We start from the raw sequence: 23,965 nt of genomic DNA on the forward strand, positions 1-23,965 counted from the left end.
GGATGAAAGACCGAACAGCCCTCTTGAAAAGTCATTTCTCTCGGGTGTAAATCCGAAATGAGAAATACCCCGCTCTGATACCAATTGTTAGGATCGAGAGCACTAAGAGGGGGGGGGTGAATTAGTGCAGCGGAAATCTTACAATAATTTAAAAACCAAAAGCTGCGTTCGTTCAAAAAACTATTATGATGCAAAAGCAAATTCTCAGTTTGTATCTAAGTGCAGTTTGCGTCTAAGCGCAGATTGCGTTTAAGCGCAGTTTTGCGTCTAAGCGCAGTTTTGCGTCTAAGCGCAGTTTTGCGTCTAAACTCAGATTTACGTCTAAACGCAGATTTACGTCTAAACGCAGATTTACGTCTAAACGCAGATTTACGTCTAAACGCAGTTTTACGTCTAAACGCAGATTTACGTCTAAACGCAGTTTTACGTCTAAACGCAGTTTTACGTCTAAACGCAGATTTACGTCTAAACGCAGTTTTACGTCTAGACGCAGATTTACGTCTAAACTTTGAAACTCGTTTGTATACTCGCAGAAGGCAGTATGCAGTTGAAAACAAGACGTAAACGTGAACTGAAATCTGATGATTGAGCGAGGAAAGCCGATTTACGTCTGAATGCAGTTTTACGTCTAAATGTTGAAACTCGTTCGTAAAATCATAGAGGACAGATTGCAGTTATTAATAGGATTAAAATGTAAGCGTAAACTGCAAAGAAGCTCGTTCGTAAAAGCACGGAAAACAGTTCTGCAGAATCAAACGTAAACGTAAACTGTAATGTATGAAAATACGAATTTACGTTTGAATGCAGATTTGGAAGAACAGCACTTAGAACTTGTTCGTGAAAGCGCAGAGAGCAGTAGTGATGAGGGAGGTTTGCAGTAATGATAAAGTGCTCGAAAATAAACGCAAACCAGAGATTTAGAGTGGTTCGGTCAGCCTTGACCTACTCCACTTTTGGCTTCCTCCACCGATGAGGTTGCCGACGTCAACTAGGTGCCTTCCTTCAATGGGCGAAGGCCAAACTGCCCTTTTACAATTTCTCTCCTTTTGACAGGCTTAGGAGACAACCTTTACAGACCTTTCTCTCCTCACTTTACAATTGAAAACTTGAAGAACAGAAGGAGGAGACTTAAAGGCTTTACAACACTTTTTGAGCTCTTAGAATCATAGAAAAGATCAAGATTTCGGTGTAGGTCTATATCTTTTCAGTGCTGAATGGGTGGGGTATTTATAGGCCCCAACCCAATTCAAAATTCGAGCTCAAAACGATCAAATCGATCAAATCCCAGAATTCTGGGATCAGGCGGTTGAACCTCTTGACTGGAGAGGTGGCACCGCCTGGCAGAGCTCGAAGACTGAGCTCAGGCGATTGCTTCTCTCTGCCAGAGCTCGAAGACTGAGCTCGATGGTTGCATCACCTGGCAGAGCTCGAAGACTGAGCTTGGTGATTGCATCACCTAGCAGAGCTCGAAACTGAGCTCGGTGGTTGCATCACCTGGCAGAGCTCCAAGCTGAGCTCAGGCTGATCCACCTCTCTGCCAGAGCTCGAAGACTGAGCTCGGTGATTGCATCACCTGGCAGAGCTCGAGACTGAGCTCAGGCTGATGCACTTCTCTGCCAGAGCTCGAAGACTGAGCTCGGTGGTTGCATCGCCTGGCAGAGCTCGAAACTTGAGCTCTGGCGGTGCTACCTCTTGGCAGAGGAGGTTGCACCGCTTGGCTGGGGCGGTTGCACCTCCTGGCTGGGGCGATTGCACCTCCCAACCTCGCAGGAAGACATAGCCTGGGCGGTGCTACCTCCAACCCTGGCGGTGGCACCTCTTCACTATTCCAGCTCACTTGGTTTGGCTCCAAACTTGGTCCAAACCAGTCCGAACTTGGGCCTAATTGGCCCCTACTTGGGTTATAGGATTAACACCTAATCCTAACCCTAGTTAACGTGCTAACTATGAATTTAAAGACATTTTCTAAGCTTTTACAAAGTCCGCAAGTCAAGACTTCTTCTAGCGAGCTTCCGGCAAACTTCCGGCGGTCTTCCGATGAACTCTCGGAAACCATTCTGCGGACTCCCGGCAAGCTCCTAGACTTCACGATTTGTTCTTAGTGAGTTCCAACGAGCTTCTTCGGCAAGCTCCGATCTTTCTCGGCGAGCTCCGCGAACTCCCAACGAATCTTCGGACTTCCGTCGAACTCTCGAACTCGCAACAAATCCTTCGCGCTTGACTCCGACACTTTGTTTCGCTTTATGTCTTCATCGTTATCATAGTTAATCCTGCACAACAAAACAAAACTTCAATCGAGACAGTTAATCCTAAGCAATTAACCAAGTTGTCCGACATGTCATTGGTCCCTCGACGCTTCGTCCGATTCTTCGGCGCATCGTCCTCTCGTGCAGCCTATTGCCCAATCGGCCAGTTGACTCCGCAACTCCGATATCCTTGGCACAATACCCGCTCTTCTTGGCCCGATGCCCGAGTTCACGGCCCGAAGCCTTCTGTCGATACGTCGACCGATCCACCGGCCCGACGTCCAATCTTCTGACATGTTCCTTCGGCACAACATGATTATCCTGCTTTAATTGTCTCATCCTGATCGAAGCATCCTGCGTCACTCAAAACGCAGATTAAATCATAAACATATATTAAGTAGTTTCATCATCAAAATACGAGATTCAACACCAATGTGATCATTGTCTTGATTCCGGTGCAACTCCTGCTGCATGTCTTTCTTCCATCGTAGTTAATCCTGCACACTTAAAACAAAACTTCAATCGAGACAATTAATCCTAAGCAATTAACCAAGTTGTCCGGCATGTCATTGGTCCCTCGACGTTTCGTCCGATTCTTCGGCACATCGTCCTCTCCTACAACTTATTGCCCAATCGGCCAGTTGACTCCGCAACTCCGATATCCTTGGCACAATACCCACTCTTCTTGGCCCGATGCCCGAGTCCACGGCCCGAAGCCTTCTATCGATATGTCGACCGATCCATCGGCCCGACGTCCAATCTTCTGACATGTTCCTTCGGCACAACATGATTTTCCTGCTTTAATTATCTCATCCTGATCAAAGCATCCTGCGTCACTCAAAACGTAGATTAAATCATAAACATATATCAAGTAGTTTCATCATCAAAATACGAGATTCAACAGTTAGCACGTAATTGAGTTTGGATTTGGGCCAACCCAATTAAGGGCCAGCTAAGCCCATGTAAGGACTATGTTGGGCCCAATAAGAGGCCCAAACAATATCCCAAGAAGTCTCACCATCATGGCACAGTCTTCGAGACTATGTTAGACGGTGGTACCACTAGTCCGAGCGGTTGTACCACCCCTGGCAAGGTGCTAGGCGGTGGTACCGCTCAGGGCAGTGTTAGTATCAAACTGACACTAGGCGATGGTACCGCCCAGCGCAGGCGGTGGTACCACCCGTGCCCTGGGAACCTAGGATGGGAAAGTTTTAGGCTCCAAGTTTGAATCAACTTGAAGCCTATAAGAGGAGTGTGAGTGCTTGTAAGGGTTGTCTCCGAAACCCGTGAAAAGGAGAAGAGGGGTGTAAAAGGTGGTTGGTCTTCGCCTATTGAAGGAAGACCTCTAGTGGACGCCGGTGACCTTGTCGGAGGAGGAAGCCGAAAGTGGATGTAGGTCACGTTGACCGAACCACTCTAAAATCTGGTTTGCATTTTTATTTGTGCAATTTATCTTAACTACAAACCTCTTTAATTGTTTACTGCTTTCAATACATTTACAAACGGGTTTCAAGTTAAGATCTTTACGAAAAGGTTTTCGTCGGAATCAGTTTTTATCACAACGAAGTTTTTGAAGTTGACGTGATTTTTTCGCTACACTAATTCACCACCCCTCTTAGTGCCGACTTTTTGATCCTAACAATTGGTATCAGAGCCTCGTTATTTCTCAGTTGGTTTAACACCCAAGAGAAATGACTCTTTACAGCTTTCAAGAGGGTCACTCTCTCATTCGTCCTCCCTTTTTCAATGTGATAGACTACACTTTTTTGAAAACTCGAATGAGAGTTTTCTTGCTTTCATTGAATATCGATTTATGGCACATAGTCGAATATGGTTTTCAAATGTCTTCTCTTCCAATGAACCATTGGAATGATTTGGAGAAGAAGACGTTTTCTTTAAATGCTAGAGGTATGAACGCTTTATTTTGCGCCTTAGATAAAAACGAATTTAATCGATTTTCTACTTGTGAAATGACTTTCGAGATTTGGCACACATTAGAAATCACACACGAAGGCACGAATAGAGTTAAAGATTCTAAGATTAACCTTTTAATGCATGATTTTAAACTTTTTTATATGAAACGAAGTGAAACCATTGTTGACATGTACACCCGTTTTACGGATGTCGTCAATGGTTTAAAAGCACTTGGTAAAAGTTTTTTGAATTTTGAACTTGTTAACAAGATTTTACGATCGCTTTCTAAAAATTGGGATTAAAAAATAACGGCTATTCAAGAATCAAATAACTTAAACTATTTTCCACTCGAATAACTTATAGGGTCTTTAATGACCTATGAAATGACGTGCAATGCATGTAAAAAACTTGAGAACCACCTTCCAAAGAACGGGAAGGATTTCGAACTTAGAACATTTGAAGACCACTCGAGCATAAGCTCAAGTAATGGTGAACATGAACTCCTCACTAAGAAATTTAAAAAGTTCATGAGACAAAAATTAAAGAACAAAAAGAATTAAACTATTTGCTTTGAATACAAGAAGAAGAACATAAATTGGGATGAATCGAGCTCCTCCGAAGATGAGGAGAAAATCAACAAAGGCAAGGTGGCAAAGTACACCTTTACCGCTTTCAACGATGAGGTAATCAAAATCCCCCTAATTTATTTTGAAATTACTTGATGCTTTTCATAATGCATTTATTTATTTTTTAGAATAATTATTTTTCTTGAAAATTGCATGTTTAAAAATGAAAATGTAAAAATTATGATCATGCTAGTAATTTTGAAAATGATAATGAAAATTGTATGCTTTATGTTAATGGAATAAAATGTTAGATTTAAATCTAATAATGATCTTATGAATGTTTTTAAGAAGCATTAATGTGTATCTTGATGGTTTCATGATTTTGATTGAAGATGATTTATGTTGCTTGATGATTTTATACTATGCATGAGACTTTGAAGTTATTCATGAGGAAATGTTGCTTTTTTGATTTTAAACAAGATGGATGGTTTTCATACAAAAACTTGAGCATATTGATTTGAAATCATGTTTAATGGTATTATAATTCGAGATTATACATGATAGTTTTGCGATCTTTTGAAAGTTCTTTTTCGGTTTTTTAAATAATTGATGGATGTTTTTATTTGACATAAATGAAAAAGAATATGCATGAATGAAATAAATCGCATCAATTGAAACAACTAAAAAGAGGAAGGGTTTCTCCTTGAAGAATTTATTTTTTCCTACTTTATCGATTTTTCAAAAAGGGAGATTAATGAATAATTTGTATCATTTTTATGAATCTCGTAAAAGTGATAATGGTGATTTGACAAGTTGAATGATTTGAAGATAAATATTGATTTTTCTCTTAATCATAATTTGTGATATAATATCTTAAAAGTGACTATGGTGATTTAACAAGTTGAATGATCATGTTTTAATTTAAAAATATAATGATGCATAAATAAGATTGATACTTACCTTTGTCATAATCTGAAAATTAATATAAAGGGTCTTCCCTTCTTTTTGACAATGACAAAGGGGGAGATAAAAGATGCTAGCTCGCATAATTCAAGAAGAAAGCAAAAATTGCACTTCTCAAAAGAGAAGAAAGAACTTGCTTCTTGAACATCTCAAATTATTAGCTTCCATGTTGTAAAATAATGTAACATTTTGCTAGCTTGCGTTTTTGCAAAGGAAGAAAAAATAATCGCACTTCTCAAAAGAGAAGAAACTGCTATCTTGAACATCACCAAGAGTTGCTAGCTTGAAATCTCAAGAAGATGTAAAAATATGCTATCTTGCACGTCGCAAAGAAAATCAAATTTGCAAACTTGCATAACTCTAAATTATTGCTAGATTGTATGTTGCAAAACATGCTTTCTTTTTCAAACACTTGCTAGCTTGAACATTGCAAAACAAAAATGCTGAACTTGCATATCTAGCAAAATTTACAAACTTGCAAAACTTAAAATTTTTGCTAGCTTGCATGATGATAAAACTGGAGATTTATGATGCAATGTATTGAACTTGTATTCCAAACACATGAATAGTTGGACTTCTCCTTTTTGTTGATGACAAAGAGAGAGAAGTATGTTGTTGTCATGCATGATTTTATCATGACATGTTTGCTTGGATTTTTGAATCCAAGAGTTATATGACATATTGATAGGGGGAGTTTGTTGAAACTCTGGAAGTTTAGTTAACTCCATCATCAATTGGTTGTCATCATAAAAAAGGGAGAGATTGTTGAATCTCGTATTTTGATGATGAAACCAATTGATAGTATTTATGATTTAATCTATGTTTTGAGTGACGCAGGATACTTCGATCAGGATGAGACAATTAAAGCAGGAAGAATCATGTTGTGTCGGAGGAAAACATGTCAGAAGATTGGACGTCGGGCCGGAGGATCGGTCGACGTATCGATAGAAGGCTTCGGGCCATGGATTCAAGCATCGGGCTAAGAAGAGCGGATATTGCACCAAGGATATCGGAGTTGCGGAGTCAACTGGCCGATTGGGCAATAGGCCGCAAGAGAGGACGATGCACTGAAGAATCGGACGAAGCGTCGAGGGACCAATGACATGTCGGACAACTTGAATAATGCTTAGTATTAATTGTCTAGATCGAAGTGTGTTTTACATATATAGGATTAACTATGATAGCAAGGCATGAAGCAAAATGAAGTCCCGGAGTCAAGGACGTGACTTCGTTGGGAGTTCGAGAGTTCGTCGGAAGTCCAGACGTTCGTCGGAAGTTCTGTCGGAACCAGCCGAGAAATCTTAGAGCTTGCTAGAGAAGCTCATCGGAACTCGCCAAGAAGATCGTTATGAAGTCCAAGAGCTTGCTGGGAGTCCGCCGGAACATTGTCGAGAGATCGTCGGAAGTTCGCCAGAAGATCGCTGGAAGCTCGCCGGAAGAATAGACTTACGGACTTGTTTAGCTCAGATTATGTCTTAGATTTTGTAGTTAGCAAATAATTGGGTTTAGATTTGTGCCAACCCAATTAGAGGCCAGCTAGGCCCATGTAAGGAATGTGTTGGGCTCAATAAGAGGCCCAAATAGTGCCCCAAGAAGTCCCACCGTCGTGGCACAGTCTTCAAGACTATGTTAGGCGGTGGTACCGCCAGTCTGGGCGGTTGTACCGCACCCTACCATTGTACCGCCCTTGGTAGGGTGCCAGGCAGTGGTACCGTTAGTCTAGGCGGTGGTACCACCCAGCATTGCCCCCCAAGCGGTGGTACCACCCAGGGCAGTGTTAGTGTCAGATTGACACTGGGCGGTGGTACCGCCCAATGCAGGCGGTGTTACTGCCCGTGCCCGGGGAACCCGGGATGGAAAAGTTTTAGGCTCCAAGTTTGAATCAACTTGAAGCCTATAAATACTCCTCTCATCCCTAGTTAAAACACACAAGCACAGAGTATTCAAAAGTGAGAAAACGCTGGTACAATCTCTTTATAAATTCCCTCCACTCTAAGTTTAGAATTCTATAAGAGGAGTATGAGTGCTTGTAAGGGTTGTCTCTTAAACCCATAAAAAGGAGAAGAGGGGTGTAAAAGGTGGTCAGTCTTCGTCTATTAAAGGAAGACCTATAGTGGACGCTAGTGACCTCGTCGGAGGAGGAAGCCGAAAGTGGATGTAGGTCACGTTGACCGAACCACTCTAAAATCTGGTTTACATTTTTATTTATGCAATTTATCTTTATTGCAAACCTCATTAATTGCTTACTACTTTCAATATATTTACAAACAGGTTTCAAGTAAAGATCTTTACGGAAAGGTTTCGTCGGAATCGATTTTTATCGCAACAAAGTTTTTGAAGTTGATGTGATTTTTTCGCTACACTAATTCACCCCACCGCCCCCCCCCCCCCCTAGTGTTGCCCTCTTGATCATAACACTTAGAGCATGCGCTATATCAGGCCTAGTACATAGCATGGCATACATGATAGACCCTATCACCGAGGTATAAGGTATCATATCCATGTTCACCTTTTTTAAGGAATCTTTGGGGACATACTCCTAGAAAGCGATATCCCATGTCTCATCGGTATGAGGCATCTCTTGAAATTTTCTATGCCAAACCTTTTGACGATGGTTTCTATGTACCTAGACTGGGATAAGCCAAGCATCCTCTTGGATCTATCTTTATAGATCTGAATCCCCAAGATATAGGATGCTTCCCCTAAGTCCTTCATAGAGGAGTGTCTAGATAACCAAGCCTTTATTGTGGATAGCACTCCCACTTACCTTCCTGTACACACAAGGCTCATCTTTGTTCTTAACAAAGTCATAAGATCTGATTGCCTCAACAAATCTTATGTTCCAACTTCGGGAGACTTGCTTTAGTCCATAAATGGATCTAAGTAACCTGCACACCTTATCTGGGTAGTCCTTGGACACGAATCCCTCGGGTTGTATCATATACACCTCCTCCTCGAGGTTCCCATTAAGGAATGTGGTTTTCACATCCATCTGCCTGATCTCATAATCATAGTGTGCTGCAATAGCCAATATAATTCGAATGGATTTTAGCATTACTATGGGTGAGAAGGTTTCGTCATAGTCAACACCTTACCTTTGACGATACCCCTTACCCACTAGCCTAGCTTTATGCTAGTCATAGGTGCCCAGCAAGCCAATCACGTGAGTGATGGCACGTGTGACTTGATACATAATCTTTTTGCTTATTATATTTGACATATATCACTTTATAACTATTGCATATATGTACATATATATTGTGATGTCCGTGGATTTGTGCAATGGGAATCGGATCGTAAAGAGATCACAAAAATGAGATCGATTCACCTTTAAACACATATCTTAAATAATCCCGATCATAGGTTACTCGAGAGAGACATCGTGATAACCGGACAGACTAGTGTGCTGTATACCTATCCATATGATGGATGCAACTGGTCTCATAACTGCTCGTGTAGGGACACTAGGGATACAATACAAGTGCTCATTGGAGAATGAGTTCACTGATTGATCCGCTTACGGAATGCTGGATGGTTAATGATACCTTATTGTCAAATAGTGATTCCGTAGTCCTAGTGATATATCTGGTCCTTAGACTTGAGACACCAAGGATGTCCTGTATGAGTGCTCCACTCTTTGATACCAGACTTATAGATTTGGCTGTCCCATATCTAGTACAGTTGGTCATTGGGAGTGGTAGTCGACCTTACGAGGGCTATTGAGTATCGATAGAGGATCATCTACTCTCGACATCATGAGAGGAATATCCCATATATTCTTTCTCAGACAAATCCCTGGCCAGGGTCATTCGGGTTGAGAGAGAAGGAGTTCTCCGGGAGAATCCGATTAGAGCAAGACTCGAGTAGAAACCGTATGGGTCTAACAGTACTATGCTCGATATACTGTCTATGGGATATTAGATGGATGAGGGACTATATGTACACGGTAACTAAGGACAGACAGGTCCAATGGATTGGATTCCACTGTATCGTCTGAGGACTATGGCGTAGTGGCCTAGTACATCCGTAGTCGATGAGTCGAGTGAATTATTACAGAGATAATAATTCACTGAGTTAGAAGGAGTTCTGACAGGTATGAGTCATGGCCAGCTCGATATTGGGCCTAGAGGGTCATACAAATATGGTAGGCATTGCGATGATGATATCGGGGAGGGTAAAAATACAGAATGGATTTCGAAAGAATACTGATATAACAGTTGTTCAGATAGAAAATGTCACAGAAGGCAAGGAATGCACTTTTGAAGAAACTTTGGTAAAACGAAATATAGCTCACCACCAAGTTTAAAAATCAAAAGGGATACAGAAGATCACCACCCTAATGATAATAAACAAGGATACAGAACTGAAAGCAAAAGACTCACCACTCAAGGATGCATCAAAGAGATACAGAGTTCAAAAGAGCACTCCAAGAGAGCTTCTGCCAATATCCTCAGTTTTCTATAGTCTTTCTAAGCCCTAAACCCCAAAATAAATACTAGTGCATGAAACAACCCTTCATGCATGGGAAATTTCGAAATTAAGTACTTTACAACTGCCAACCAACTCCATTAATGTATTCCTTAGCCATGAAGAAAAGCACTATGATATAGCTTTACAACTGCCAACCAACTCCACTAATGTATTCCTTTGTGCAGGGAATATGCTGATGAGCTATCTTATCTGAGTAGGCTAAGTTGAAGATTATGTAGCAATATTGTTGGCTGAAAAAAATATCATATTATCAGTATGGTCCATATGAGCAGATTGTAGTAAATTAGACACTCCCGTGTCAATCTCCCCTGGTTGAAAAAGACTTGTCCTCAAGTTCTTGTTTGTTTCATCATCATGATTATAAAAAAGACTTAAGTCAACCACATTAAATGTTGGGGATACTCCGTATTCTTTAGGTAGCTCAATCTCATAAGCATTTTTGCCAATTCTCTTAAGCACCTTGAATGGACCATCAGCCTTAGGTTTCAGTTTTCTAAATTTTTCCGGCGGAAACCTCTCCTTCCTTAGATGAATCCAAACCAAATCACCTGCATTAAACTCCACAAGTTTTCTGTGTTTGTTAGCAGCTTGCATGTACCACTCATTTTGTTTCTCAATGGTTGCTTTCACACTCTCATGTAGCTTCTTTATCTGCTTAGCTTTTTTATCAGCATCTCCACTAAATTGTTTTGTTGTAGAATGAGGGATTAAGTCTAAAGGACCAATAGGATTAGCACCATAAACTACCTCAAAAGGACTCATACCAATACTATGATGCATAGAACGATTATAGGCAAACTCAATTTGTGGAAGAATGACATCTCATTGCTTAATATTCTTGCCAACATAACTTTTAAGCAAATTTCCCAAGCTTCGGTTTGTTACCTCAGTTTGCCCATCGGTTTGTGGATGATGCGAGCTGTTGAAATTCAAAGAAGTACCCAGCTTCCTCCAAAGAGTTCTCCAAAAATGACTAACAAATTTTGAATCTCGATCAGACACCATAGTTCTTGGAATACCATGCAATTTAACAATCTCCTTAAAATATAAATCAGCAATATGAGATGCATCATTTGATTTATTGCATGGAACAAAGTGAGACATTTTTTAAAATCTGTCAACAACAACCATGATAGAATCCTTGTTCCTTTGAGTTCTTGATATTCCCAAAACGAAATCAAGACCCACATCCTCCCAGGGAGTATTTAGCACTAGCAATGGAGTGTACAAACCAGAATTTTGAGTTCTTGGTTTTGCCAAATGACACAATCGGTATTGCTTCACATGTCTATCCACATCTCTGAACATTTTAGGCTAATAGAAATTTGATTGAACAAGAGCCAGAGTCTTGTCCCTACCGAAATGTCCTCCTAAAACACCACCATGAGCTTCAGCTAGAATTACTTGTCTCAAAGAACAAGATGGAATACACAAAGCATTAGCTCGAAAAAGAAATCCATCAAAGATAAAAAATTGTTGAAAGGAACCTGATTTACAATTCTGCCATATCGAGCCGAAATCCACATCATTCTCATATAGATCTTTGAATGTTTCAAATCCAACACTTTGACTTCCATTGCTGATAATAAAGAATGCTTTCTGCTCAATGCATCAGCAACTACATTTTGAACACCAGATTTGTGCTTGATTGTAAAGTTGTAAGATTGTAAAAACTCCACCCAAGCTGCATGCCTCTTGTTTAGCTTGTGTTGGTGATTAATGAACTTTAATGCCTCATGATCAGAATACAGAACAAATGGCTTGGCAATAAGATATTGACTCTAATGAGACAAAGCTCGATAAATCGCATAAAACTCCTTATCATAAGTAGAGTATTTCTTTCTCGTATCATTCAGCTTTTCACTAAAAAATACAATGGGCTTTCCATCTTGACTCAAAACAGCACCAATTCCCACATTAGATGCATCACATTCAACTTCAAACACATTATCAAAATTTGGTAGAACTAAGATAGGAGCTTCAGTAACCTTTCTTTTTAAAAGCTCAAAAGCATCGTTAGCTTCACTAGTCCATTTGAATTTATCACATTTCAGACATTCGGTGATTGGAGCGACAATAGAGCTGAAACCCTTGATAAATCTTATATAAAACGAAGTTAAGCCATGGAAACTCCTCACATCATGTAACGAACCAGGTGTTGGCCAACTGAGAATAACCTCTACCTTACTTTGATCCATCATGATTCCATCTTTTGAAACAACATACCCTAGAAATACCACACTAGAAGTAAAGAAATCACACTTCTTTAGATTAGCATAAAGCTTTTGATGCCTCAAAATAAGAAAGATCTCTTTCAGATGATTCATATGCTCCTCTTCGCTCTTGCTTGGAATAGGAAAGCGATAGTCCACTGTGATTTTGTTGATGGTGCAACTGTCCACGCACATTCTCCAAGAACCATCCTTCTTAGGCACTAACAAAGCAGGAACCGCACAAGGACTCATGCTCTCCCGGATTAACCCTTTTTTAACCAATTCATCAACTTGCCTTTGAAGTTCTTCATGCTCCTTGGGACTCATTCTATATGCTGCCTTATTAGGTAGAACAGCCCCCGGAATAAGATCAATGTGATGTTGGATATCTCTCAAGGGTGGAATCTCTTCTGGTATAACATCTTCAAACTCTTCCAAGATTTGTTTCATGATTTCTGGTGTCTCCTTGTGTTGTTCATTTTCTTCTACTACTAGTAAAGCCATAACATGACCACCCTTGTCTAATTCATCTTTGCATTCACCATAGGACATAAAAGCGCTAACTTTCTTTTTTGGTGCATTGATTTCGGATGGTTGTAATGGAGCTAAAATAATCTTCTTGTCATTCACCTTAAAAGAATAAGTATGTTTGTAGCCGTCATACAACACCCTTCTATCATAATGCCAAGGTCTTCCCAACAGCAAATGACAAGCATCCATAGGAGCAACATCACACCATACTTCATCTTTATAATACTTGCCAATAGAAAATGAAACTAAACATCTTTTAGTTACATTAATGTCATTTCCTTTTTGCAGCCAACATAACTGGTATGGATGCGGATGAGGGATGGTGTCCAACTTTAGCTTCTGTACCATCTCCAAAGATACCACATTCTCAAAGCTGCCGCTGTCGATGATTACCAAGCATACTTTGCCAAGAGAAATGCATTTAGTGTGAAACACATTTTTTCTCACCCAACTTTCATCGTCGGCCACATATGACACTTGTAAACTACGTTGCAAAATAATAGACAAACCATGATCAGCATAAGTAATCTCTTCCTCATCATCATCGTATTTTGGTTCGTCATCATTTTCATCTTCTCCTCCATCACTATGATCTTCAACTAAAGTTACAATCTTCCTATTTGGACAATCTGATGCGATATGCCCAAAACCATGACATTTGAAGCGTTTTCGGCCACTTGGAGTAGAAGAATTAGGTGTTTTTTTGCTGCCAGCAGATTCTTCACCCTTTTCTTGCACCTTCGATATCACCTTGCTTTGGACAGTAGGCTTGGAACTTCCTCCTTTTGTGTAGCCTTCTTTTGAGCCATACCGAAAACTCTTTTCAAACTTCTGTTGCTTTTCAACTTTTAATGCCAGCTTGCTCACATCATTCAAAGACCAATATGGCTGTAGCTGAACAACTTTAGCAATCTCATACTTCAGACCTCCCAAGTATCTTGCAATTGTTTGCTCTTCCGGTTCCACAAGTTCTCCTTTTAACATCAAATTATCAAATTCTGTAGTATACTCCTCCACACTAAGATCTTTTTGCTTGAAATCATGTATTTTGAGAAAGATCTCTTGCCTATAATTATGAGGTAAATATTTTCTCTTTAGCTCCCTTTTCATTTTCTCCCATGTAACGATCTTACTCTTCCCCTCACGTTCTCTTTGTTTCTTCAGATTTTCCCACCAAAAAGATGCATTCCGCCTGAGTTTGAGTGCCACAAGTTTGACCTTCTTTTATTCCGGTGGTTCATGAAAATCGAAAATTCTTTCTACTGTATTAAGCCAATCGATAAAGTCATCAACATTTATTTTACCTTCAAATTCTGGAATATCAAATCTGGGGTTATATTTATTCTGTCACTCGTCTTGGACTTCATTTCTTCTCCGACATCTTCTCGACTCCCTTGGAAGAGGTGTATCATCATCAGAAGTAAACTCTCGAGCTTCATTTTCATGTTGGTTATGTCTACTTTGAAGTTCGTAGATTATCTCATTTTTTTCTCGTAGGCTACGCAGTAATTTTCGTAGCTGCAACCTCAACGACTTAGTGTCATCTTCGTGGTCGCTACCTTCACCAACTACATCTTTTCCATTCCGCCTTGCCATGATCTCTAGCCTTTAGCTCTGATACCAAACTGATACCGGGGAGGGTAAAAATGTAGAATGGATTTCGAAAGAATACCGATATAACAGTTGTTCAGATAGAAAATGTCACAGAAGGCAAGGAACGCACTTTTGAAGAAACTTTGGTAAAACGAAATATAGCTCACCACCAAGTTTAAAAATCAAAAAAGATACAGAAGATCACCACCCTAATAATAATAAACAAGGATACAAAACTGAAAGCAAAAGACTCACCACTAAAAGACGGATCCAAGAGATAAAGAGTTCAAAAGAGCACTCCAAGAGAGCTTCTGCCAATATCCTCAGTTTTCTAAAGTCTTTCTAAGCCCTAAACCCCAAAATAAATACTAGTGCATGAAACAACCCTTCATGCATAAGAAATTTCAAAAATGCACATATATATTGTGATGTCCTTGGATTTGTGCAATGAGAATCGGATCTTGATGAGATAACAAAAATGAGATCGATTCACCTTTAAACACATATCGTAAATAATCCCGGTCATAGGTTACTCGAGAGGGACATCATGATAACCGGACAGACTAGTGTGCTATATACCCGTCCATATGATGGATGCAGTTGGTCTGATAGCTGCTCATGTAGGGACACTAGGGATACAATACAAGTGCTTATTGGAGAATGAGTTCACTGATTGATCCGCTTACGGAATGTTGGATGGTTGATGATGCCTTATTGTTAGATAGCGATTTCGTAGTCCTAGTGATATATCTGGTCCTTAGACTTGAGACACCAAGGATGTCCTGTATGAGTGCTACACTCTTTGATACTAGACTTATAGGTTTGGTTGTCCCAGATCTAGTATAGCTGGTCATTAGGAGTGTTAGTCGACCTTACGAGGGCTATTGAGTGTCGATAGAGGATCATCCACTCTCGGCGTCATGAGAGGAATATCCCATGTGTTCTTGCTCAGACAAATCCCTGGCCAGGGTCATTCGGGTTGAGAGAGAAAGAGTTCTCCGGAAGAATCCGATTAGAGCGAGACTTGAGTAGAAACTGTATGGGTCTGACAGCACCATGCTCGATATATGGTCTCTGGGATATTAGATGGATGAGGGATTATAGGTACACGGTAACTGAGGACAGACAGGTCCAATGGATTGGATTCCCCTATATTGTATGGGGACTACAGCGTAGTGGCCTAGTACGTTCGCAGTCGATGAGTCGAGTGAATTATTACAGAGATAATAATTCACTGAGTTAGAAGGAGTTCTGACAGGTATGAGTCACGGCCAGCTCGATATTGGGCCTAGAGGGTCACACATATATGGTAGGCATTGCGATGAGTAGAGGTTCGGATATGAGATATCCGATGGAGCTCTTGTTTTATTGGATATCCAATAAGCCCCTGAATTATTGGATCCCAAGGACGAGATCCAATAAGAGCCCATGAGAGATTATTGGATAGAGATCCAATAATCTAAAAGGCTTAGGTTATTGGATGTAGATCCAATACCCACTAGGGGAGGATCCATTAGGGTTTGATAGGGGACCTCTATAAATAGGAGGGATTTAGAGTCTCATAGGCTAGAGTATTTGCTTGCCTCTCCTATTCTCCTTTACCTCTCCACCTCAAAGCAGGATTGGAGTTTTGAGGAGCATCATCACAGCCCTACTATGTGGATCACCGCTAGAGAGGAGGACGCTTGACCTCCTTCACCCTCTCCTAAAGATCTGTAAGGAAACGGGGATATATGATCTCCTTAGGTAACACAATCTACTCTATAAGTAGTTTTTCAGTTTCGCAGATTTCGCGCACCAATCTTTGCACAATGAAGAACATCTCTTTAGGAACCGGAGATTTTGTTTTCTTGTTCTTCCGCTGCGTATGTGATGCCGCGCCCAAGATTTTCTAACACTTTATAGGTCTCTACCTTTCTATCTACTCCGATCTTTTTCTTAAAGATCCACTTGCAACCGATGGGTACAATACCTTCGGGCGCATCAACTAGGTTCCAAACCTTGTTGGAGTACATAGAATCCATCTCAGAATTCATGGCTTATTGCCACTTCCCGGATTCTATTCTCATAATAGCCTCCTCGTAGGTCTGAGGATCAATGTCCTCAACATCTTCTCCTCTAATATGTCTCATATATCTCTCAGGAGGATGGTATACTCTGCTAGACCTACGTAAAGTTGGAACTTGTGTATTAGGTACTTGAACGAGCTATAGAGTGGTGCTTGAGCTAGGTTCTCCAACCTCGCTCAACTCTATCATGCTCCAATTGTCTCCACCAAGAATGTGTTCCTTCTCAAGTAACATTGCTCTCTTGACTACAAATACTTTTTGGTCCTCGAGATGATAAAAATAATACCCATAAGTTTCCTTGGGGTATCTCACGAACTTGCACCGCTCCGTCCTTGATTCCAACTTATCGGGGTTATGTCTTTTAACTTGGGTAGGGAAGCCCCAAATCTTAACAACCTTAAGATCGGGCTTCTTTCCTTTCCATATGGTGTAGACACTACCGACTTAGTTGAAACTCTATTCAAAAGATAAGCTGCGGTCTCTATGGCATATGTCCATAATGAGATGGGTAGGTCAGCGAAACTTATCATGGACGAGTTGAGGTGTATAAGGAGGTGTCTATTGGGATAAAATCCCATAGTCCTTGAGGAACTAGGTAAACTCTGTACTTAAGTACTCACCTCCTTGATCTGATCAAAGAGTCTTGATACTCTTTTCAGTCTGGTTCTCCACTTCATTCTTATACTCTCTAAATTTCTCAAAGGCATCGGACTTGTACTTCATTAAGTACACATGTCCATACCTTGAGAAATCACCGGTAAAAGTAATGAAGTAGGAGTAACCACCAATGGCATGAGTTGACATGGGTCTACATACATCATTATGTATGAGTTCCATCAGCTCAGTGGCTCTCTCTCCAGTTCTACTAAATGGAGAGTTGGTCATTTTTCCACGAAGGCAAGGCTTGCAAGTTGCATATGACTCATAGTTGAATAGATCTAAATATCCATCCTTTAGCAATTTTTGAATCCTTCCCTCATGGATGTGACCTAGCCTATAATGCCACATGTATGCACTGTTCATCTCATCTCATTTCCTTTTGGACGCACTTACATTCATGATATATAGAGTAGTATCTAGCATAAATAAACTATTATACAAAGATCCTTACGCCAATATCCTAAGCTTTGCTAGAATTTGCAATAAATTGTAGATGTAATAAGCTCTTCCAATACCATGCACTATCACAAAAATCTGACAACTAGAGACTAATCATGAATGTACCTTAAGCTTCTCCAACCTTGTATTTCACCCTCTATGCACAATTCCTCTTCTAGTGCCCATCTTTGCCACAATGGAAACACTATCCTTTGCCCTTTGCTGGGTCTTTCTTAGTAACCATTGCTTTACCTGGTTTGCCCTTGCCCTTGCCCTTCTTAAGGGACTTTTCTGCTTTCCTTTTCTTTATGGTCTCACCAGTGTATAGAACTGGCTTCTCCTTCTTGATAGTGCTCTCTACCTCCCTCAACATATTGAGGAGCTCCGGGAGAGTCACCTCAAGCTTGTTCATATTAAAATTCATTATAAACTGTGAAAAGGAATCTGGTAGGGACAGAAGCACAATGACCACACATAAGTTATCCTCTATGACCATTCCTAGACCTGTGAGTTTCTCTATCCACTCAATCATTTTTAGGACTTGGTTCTGAACTGGTGTCCCCTAAGTCATCCTAGCTCAGAAGAGGCTCTTGGATATCTCATATTGCTGAGTCCTTCCTTGTTCCTCAATTAATTTACGGACATGTAGGAGAATAGATCTTAATATACTCCCATTATTTTACTAGCGAGTCATGTGACACTCTTAGCACATGAAACGAAAGTCTCCGACAGACTTCTAGTAGGGATCATTATCCAATCAACGTCTTAGTGTAACCTCAAGGGACTCGACCAATCACACTAAGCCCGAAAGGTAGGCAACTCTTTTTTATCACAACTCGTTGTGATTCCCGTCCTATTCGACCTCCAAATCACCATGGTCTCAAGGGACTCGACCAACCATGATGCTCGATTAAGTCAACACCATCATTAAAAGATGAGTCTGATTCGATGATATACCCTCAAGGGACTCGACTAAGCATACCATGTTCTCAGGTCACCGGTGACATCTCTATGTCATAGGTAAGATAACGAATCGTAATATAGGTAAACCTCGAGGGACTTGACCAACTCAACATACATCGGGAATCGGTCCCTACCTATAACGATGGAGGGCCACGTGGGTCAATCTAATTGTCTCACGTTTACCAACTTAATATTATCGAGAGAGGGGTTTCTATGATTTGGTCTCCTAATATGACGTGTCACACATATACATATTTAATATATATCTACATCGCATGCAAATATATATACATATCTAGTATGTGTATAAGCAATCACACCAAATGATCATGTACCATAGCCTAATGTGATTAGGCCTGAGCCAGTGGGCCTAATCACTTACATCAAGATCTATGTGTGCAACGGTGCATTTCCATGCCCTGTGATCGTCCATCTCGTCCTCGTTAGTTCTATCGAAGTCTCGACGCATCTCCATGCATCGTGATCGTTCATCTCGTGATTCCCGCTATCGTATCCACGCTCCCGCTGCGCCTCCTCATGTGATTATAACTTAATCATAGGCACGTAGGCCCGACAATAAATAAGAAATAAAATGAAGGCTCGCATACCCCAATAATAATAATCACAAGTACACACATCACACGGTCCATGATCATCCGTCCACACATCATGCATCACATGTATAAATTATCATCATATAGGACAACTAAATAATAATCAATTAAATATTTTAATTACTTAATATTTTCTGAAATCAAGGACATGTAGGGAATTTTTTGAATTTTTAGGGGCATTTTCTTAATTTGGCTAAAATGATAAAACTAGAATTTCTCAAATTTATAGGGGGCAAAACTATCTTTTTGCCTAAAACCCTAAGCCCCTCTCCCTCTCTCTCACTGTTGTTGTCACCGCCACCCTACCGGTGGTGGCCTATGCGACGAGGGGCGGGGGCGCTGCCCCTGTCTACGAGCGACTCGCCCGTGGGTGGCGTCGCCCCTGCAGGTGGGCGCCCCTACGGGCTCCGCCTTCTAGGCAGGCGGTTCTGCCCACGGGGCAACACCCGCAAGCGGTGATCCCCTGCGAGGGGTTTTGCCCGTGGGAGCAGTAGCCGCAGGCGCCGTTGCCCTACGACGCCTCACCCCGTGGGAGAAGCGACCGCAGGTGCCATTGCCCCGCGGTGCCTCTACTCGCGGGCTGCCATTCCCACAGGCCGCAAGCCTACTGCAAGCAGGCCGCCGGCCGGCTGTTGTAGGCACAACGCTTGCCCATACGCCGACGCTGTGTTGCTTGGCTACGGCTACCACTACAAGTGGCTACACACACGTAGATCGAGGGTAGCAACTATTGTTGTCCTTCCTCGCTTTTGCATCAAGGATTTTGACGTCAAAAGTTTCTCCAAAACATAATATACGCAGTTCAAAACCAATCTATCGCACGAATAACTTGGCTCTAATACAACTATTGGTAAATGTTTGGGGGCGACATCACATGCGCAGCGAAAGAACAGAAAACAAAATCCCTTATTCCCAAAGAGATGTTCGTTGTCGTGTGAAGATTGGTGTATAAAAATCTGCAAAACTTAAAACTGCGTATAGAATAGATTGTGTTACCTAGGGAGATCGTATATCCCTGTTTCCCTACAGATCTCTAGGAGAGGGTGAAGGAGGTCAAGCGCCCTCCTCTCTAGCGGCGATCCACACAGTAGGGCTACAACGATGCTCCTCAAAACTCCAGGCCCACTCTGAGGTGGAGAGGGGGAGGAGAATAGGAGAGGCAAGCAAAGGCTCTAGCCTATGAACCATTGAATCTCTCCTATTTATAGAGGTCCCCTATCAACTTAACCCTAATGGATCCTCCCTTATTGGGTATTGGATCTTCATCCAACTATCCAAGCCTCTTAGATTAATGGATCTCTATCCAATAATCTCTTATGAGCTTTTATTGGATCTCGTCCTTGGGATCCAATAATTCAGGGGCTTATTGGATATCCAATAAGATGGGGGTCCGACGGATATCTCATATTCAAACCTCTACTCATCGCAATGCCTACCATATGTGTGTGACCCTCTAGGCCCAATATCGAGCTGGTCGTGAGTCATACCTGTCAGAACTCCTTCTAGCTTAGTGAATTATTATCTTCATAATAATTCACTCGACTCATCGATTGCGGACGTACTAGGCCACTACGCCGCAGTCCCCAAACGATATAGGGAAATTCAATCCATTGGACCTATCTGTCCTCAGTTATCGTGTACCTATAGTCCCTCATCCATCTAATATCCTAGAGACCGTATACCGGGCATGGTGCTATCAGACCCATACGGTTTCTACTCGAGTCTCGCTCTAATCGGATTCTCCCAGAGAACTCTTTCTCTCTCAATCCGAATGACCCTGACTAGGGATTTGTCTGAGCAAGAACATATGGGATATTCCTCTCATGATACCGAGAGTGGATGATCCTTTATAAACACTCACTAGCCCTCGTAAGGTTGACTACCACTCCCAATGACTGGCTGTACAAGATCTGGGACATCCAAACCTATAAGTCAAGTATCAAAGAATGGAGCACTCATACAGGACATCCTTGGTGTCTCAAGTCTAAGGACCAAATACACCACTAGGACTACGGAATCGTTGTTTGACAATAAAGTATCATCAACCATCCAGCATTCCGTAAGCGAATCAATCAGTGAACTCATTCTCTAATAAGCACCTGTACTGTATCCCTAGTGTCCCTACACGAGCAGCTATGAGACTAGCTGCATCCATCATATGGACGGGTATACAGCACACCAGTCTGTCCGGTTATCTCGATGTCCTTTTCAAGTAACCTATAATCGGGATTATTTAGGATCTATGTTTAAAGGCGAATCGGTCTCATTATCATGATCTCATCACGATTCGATTTCTATTGAATAGATTTAAGGACATCATAATATATACATGCATATATGCAATAGTCAATATAAAGTGATAAATGCCAAACTATAATAAGCAAAAAGATTCCGTGTCAAGTCACACGTGCCATCACTCACATGATTGGCTTACTGGGCACCTATGACTAGCAAAGGGCGTCGCCCCTACAAGTGGGCACCCCCGCGGGTGCAATGCCCGCAGGTATCACGCTTACGAGCGACGACCTCTCTTGCGAGCGTTGTGCCACCCGCACGCGGCTCGCCCCTGCGGGCAGGTTGCTTGCGAGCGACGTTGCCCCTATGGGTGTTGTGCCCGCTAGTGGGGCACTCATGGGCTGCCAGCCCCCCGCCGGTTGTAGGCCTACTGCAAGTAGGCTGCTAGCCAACTACTGCAGGTGTAGCACCTGAGCGTGCGCTGGGGCTGTGCTGCCTGCTTGTGGCCGCCTCCCTTATGGCTATCATTGCATGCGGCTGCATGCACATAGATGGCTGCCATCTACGAGGGCAACAAGGCTAGCAATAGTTGCTATCCTTTCTCGCTTTTGCATCAACGATTTTGATGTCAAAAACTTCTCCAAAATACAACACATGCAGTTTAAAACCAATCTTTCACATGAACAACCTAGCTCTGATACCACTATAGAAAAATCTAGGAGCGGAAGAACATTAAAAATAAAATCCCTAATTTCCCAAAGATGTTTTCGTCATCATGCGAAGATTGGTGTGCAAAATCCGTGAAACTTAAACCTACGTATATAAAATATTATGTTACCTAGGGAGATCATATATCTTAGAATCTCTACAGATTTGTAGGAGAGGGTGAAGGAGGTCAAGCGTTCTCCTCTCTAGCGATGATCCACATAGCAGGGCTGCGACGATACTCCTCAAAACTCCAAGCTTACTATCTGAGGAGGAGAAGGGGAGGAAAATAGGAGATGACAACCCAAAAAGGCTCTAACCTTTGAACCATTGGTTCCCTCCTATTTATAGAGATCCCCTATCAACTTAACCCTAATGGATCTTGCCCTATTAGGTATTAAATATTCATCTAACCACCCAAGCCTTTTAGATTAGTGGATCTCTATCTAATAATAATCTCTCATTAGCTCTTATTGGATCTCATCTATAGGATCCAATAATTTTGGGGCTTATTATATATCCAATAAGATAGGGGCTCCGACGAATATCTCATATCTGAATCTCTGCTCATTGCAATACCTACCATATGTATGTGACCTTCTAGGCCTAATATTGAGCTAGTCATAAGTCATACCTATTAGAACTCCTTCTAGTTTAGTAAATTATTATCTCCATAATAATTCACTCGACTTATCGACTATAGACGTACTAGACCACTATGCCGCAATCCCCAAACGATATAGGAGAATCCAATCCATTGGACCTATCTATCCTTAGTTATCGTATACATATAGTCCCTCATCCATCTAATATCCCAAAAATCATATACCGGGGGACATGGTGCTGTCAGACCCATATGGTTTTTGCTGGAGTCTCGCTTTAATCGGTTCTCCCGGAGAACTCTTTCTCTCTCAATCTGAATGACCTTGGCCAAGGAATTGTCTGAGCAAGAACACATAGAATATTTCTCTCATGACACCGAGAGTGTATGATCCTCTATCGACACTCAATAGTCCTCATAAGGTTGGCTACCACTCTCGATGACCGATTGTGCTAGATCTGGAACCTCCAAACTTATAAGTCCGGTATCAAAGAATGGAGTACTTATATAGGATATCCTTGGTGTCTCAAGTCTAAGAACTAGATACACTACTAGGACTATGGAATTACTGTTTGACAATAAGGCATCATCAACCATCCAGCATTCTGTAAGCGGATCAATCGGTGAACTCATTCTCCAATAAGTACTTGTATTATATCCCTAGTGTCCCCACATAAGCAACTATGAGACAGGCTATATCGAACGGGTCTACAACACACCAGTTTATCAGATTATCTCGATATCTGTCTCCAGTAACCTATGACCGAGATTATTTAGAGTCTGTATTTAAAGGTGAATCGGTCTCATTATCGTGATCTTATCACGATCCGATTCCCATTGCACAGCTCCAATGACATCACAATATATACATGTGTATATGCAACAATCAATATAAAGTTATAAAATATCAAAATATAATAAACAAAAAGATTATGTGTCAAGTCACACTTATCATCACTCACATGATTGGCTTGCAAGACACCTATGACTAGCAGTTAAACCATCTTGGATCTTTGGTCACCTATCTCTTCAGAGCTTGTAAAGTATATATTTGTAATTTATATTGTTTATCAAATATTTGTTAAACTATCTACTTATAATTAAATATTTTTTCTAACCCATTTTTTCTTTTGTAGATAAGGTTTATAGGACCGAAAAAGGTT

The sequence above is a fragment of the Musa acuminata genome, chromosome BXJ3-4, assembly GCF_036884655.1.
Source record: "Musa acuminata AAA Group cultivar baxijiao chromosome BXJ3-4, Cavendish_Baxijiao_AAA, whole genome shotgun sequence".
NCBI classification, from domain to species: Eukaryota; Viridiplantae; Streptophyta; class Magnoliopsida; order Zingiberales; family Musaceae; genus Musa; species Musa acuminata.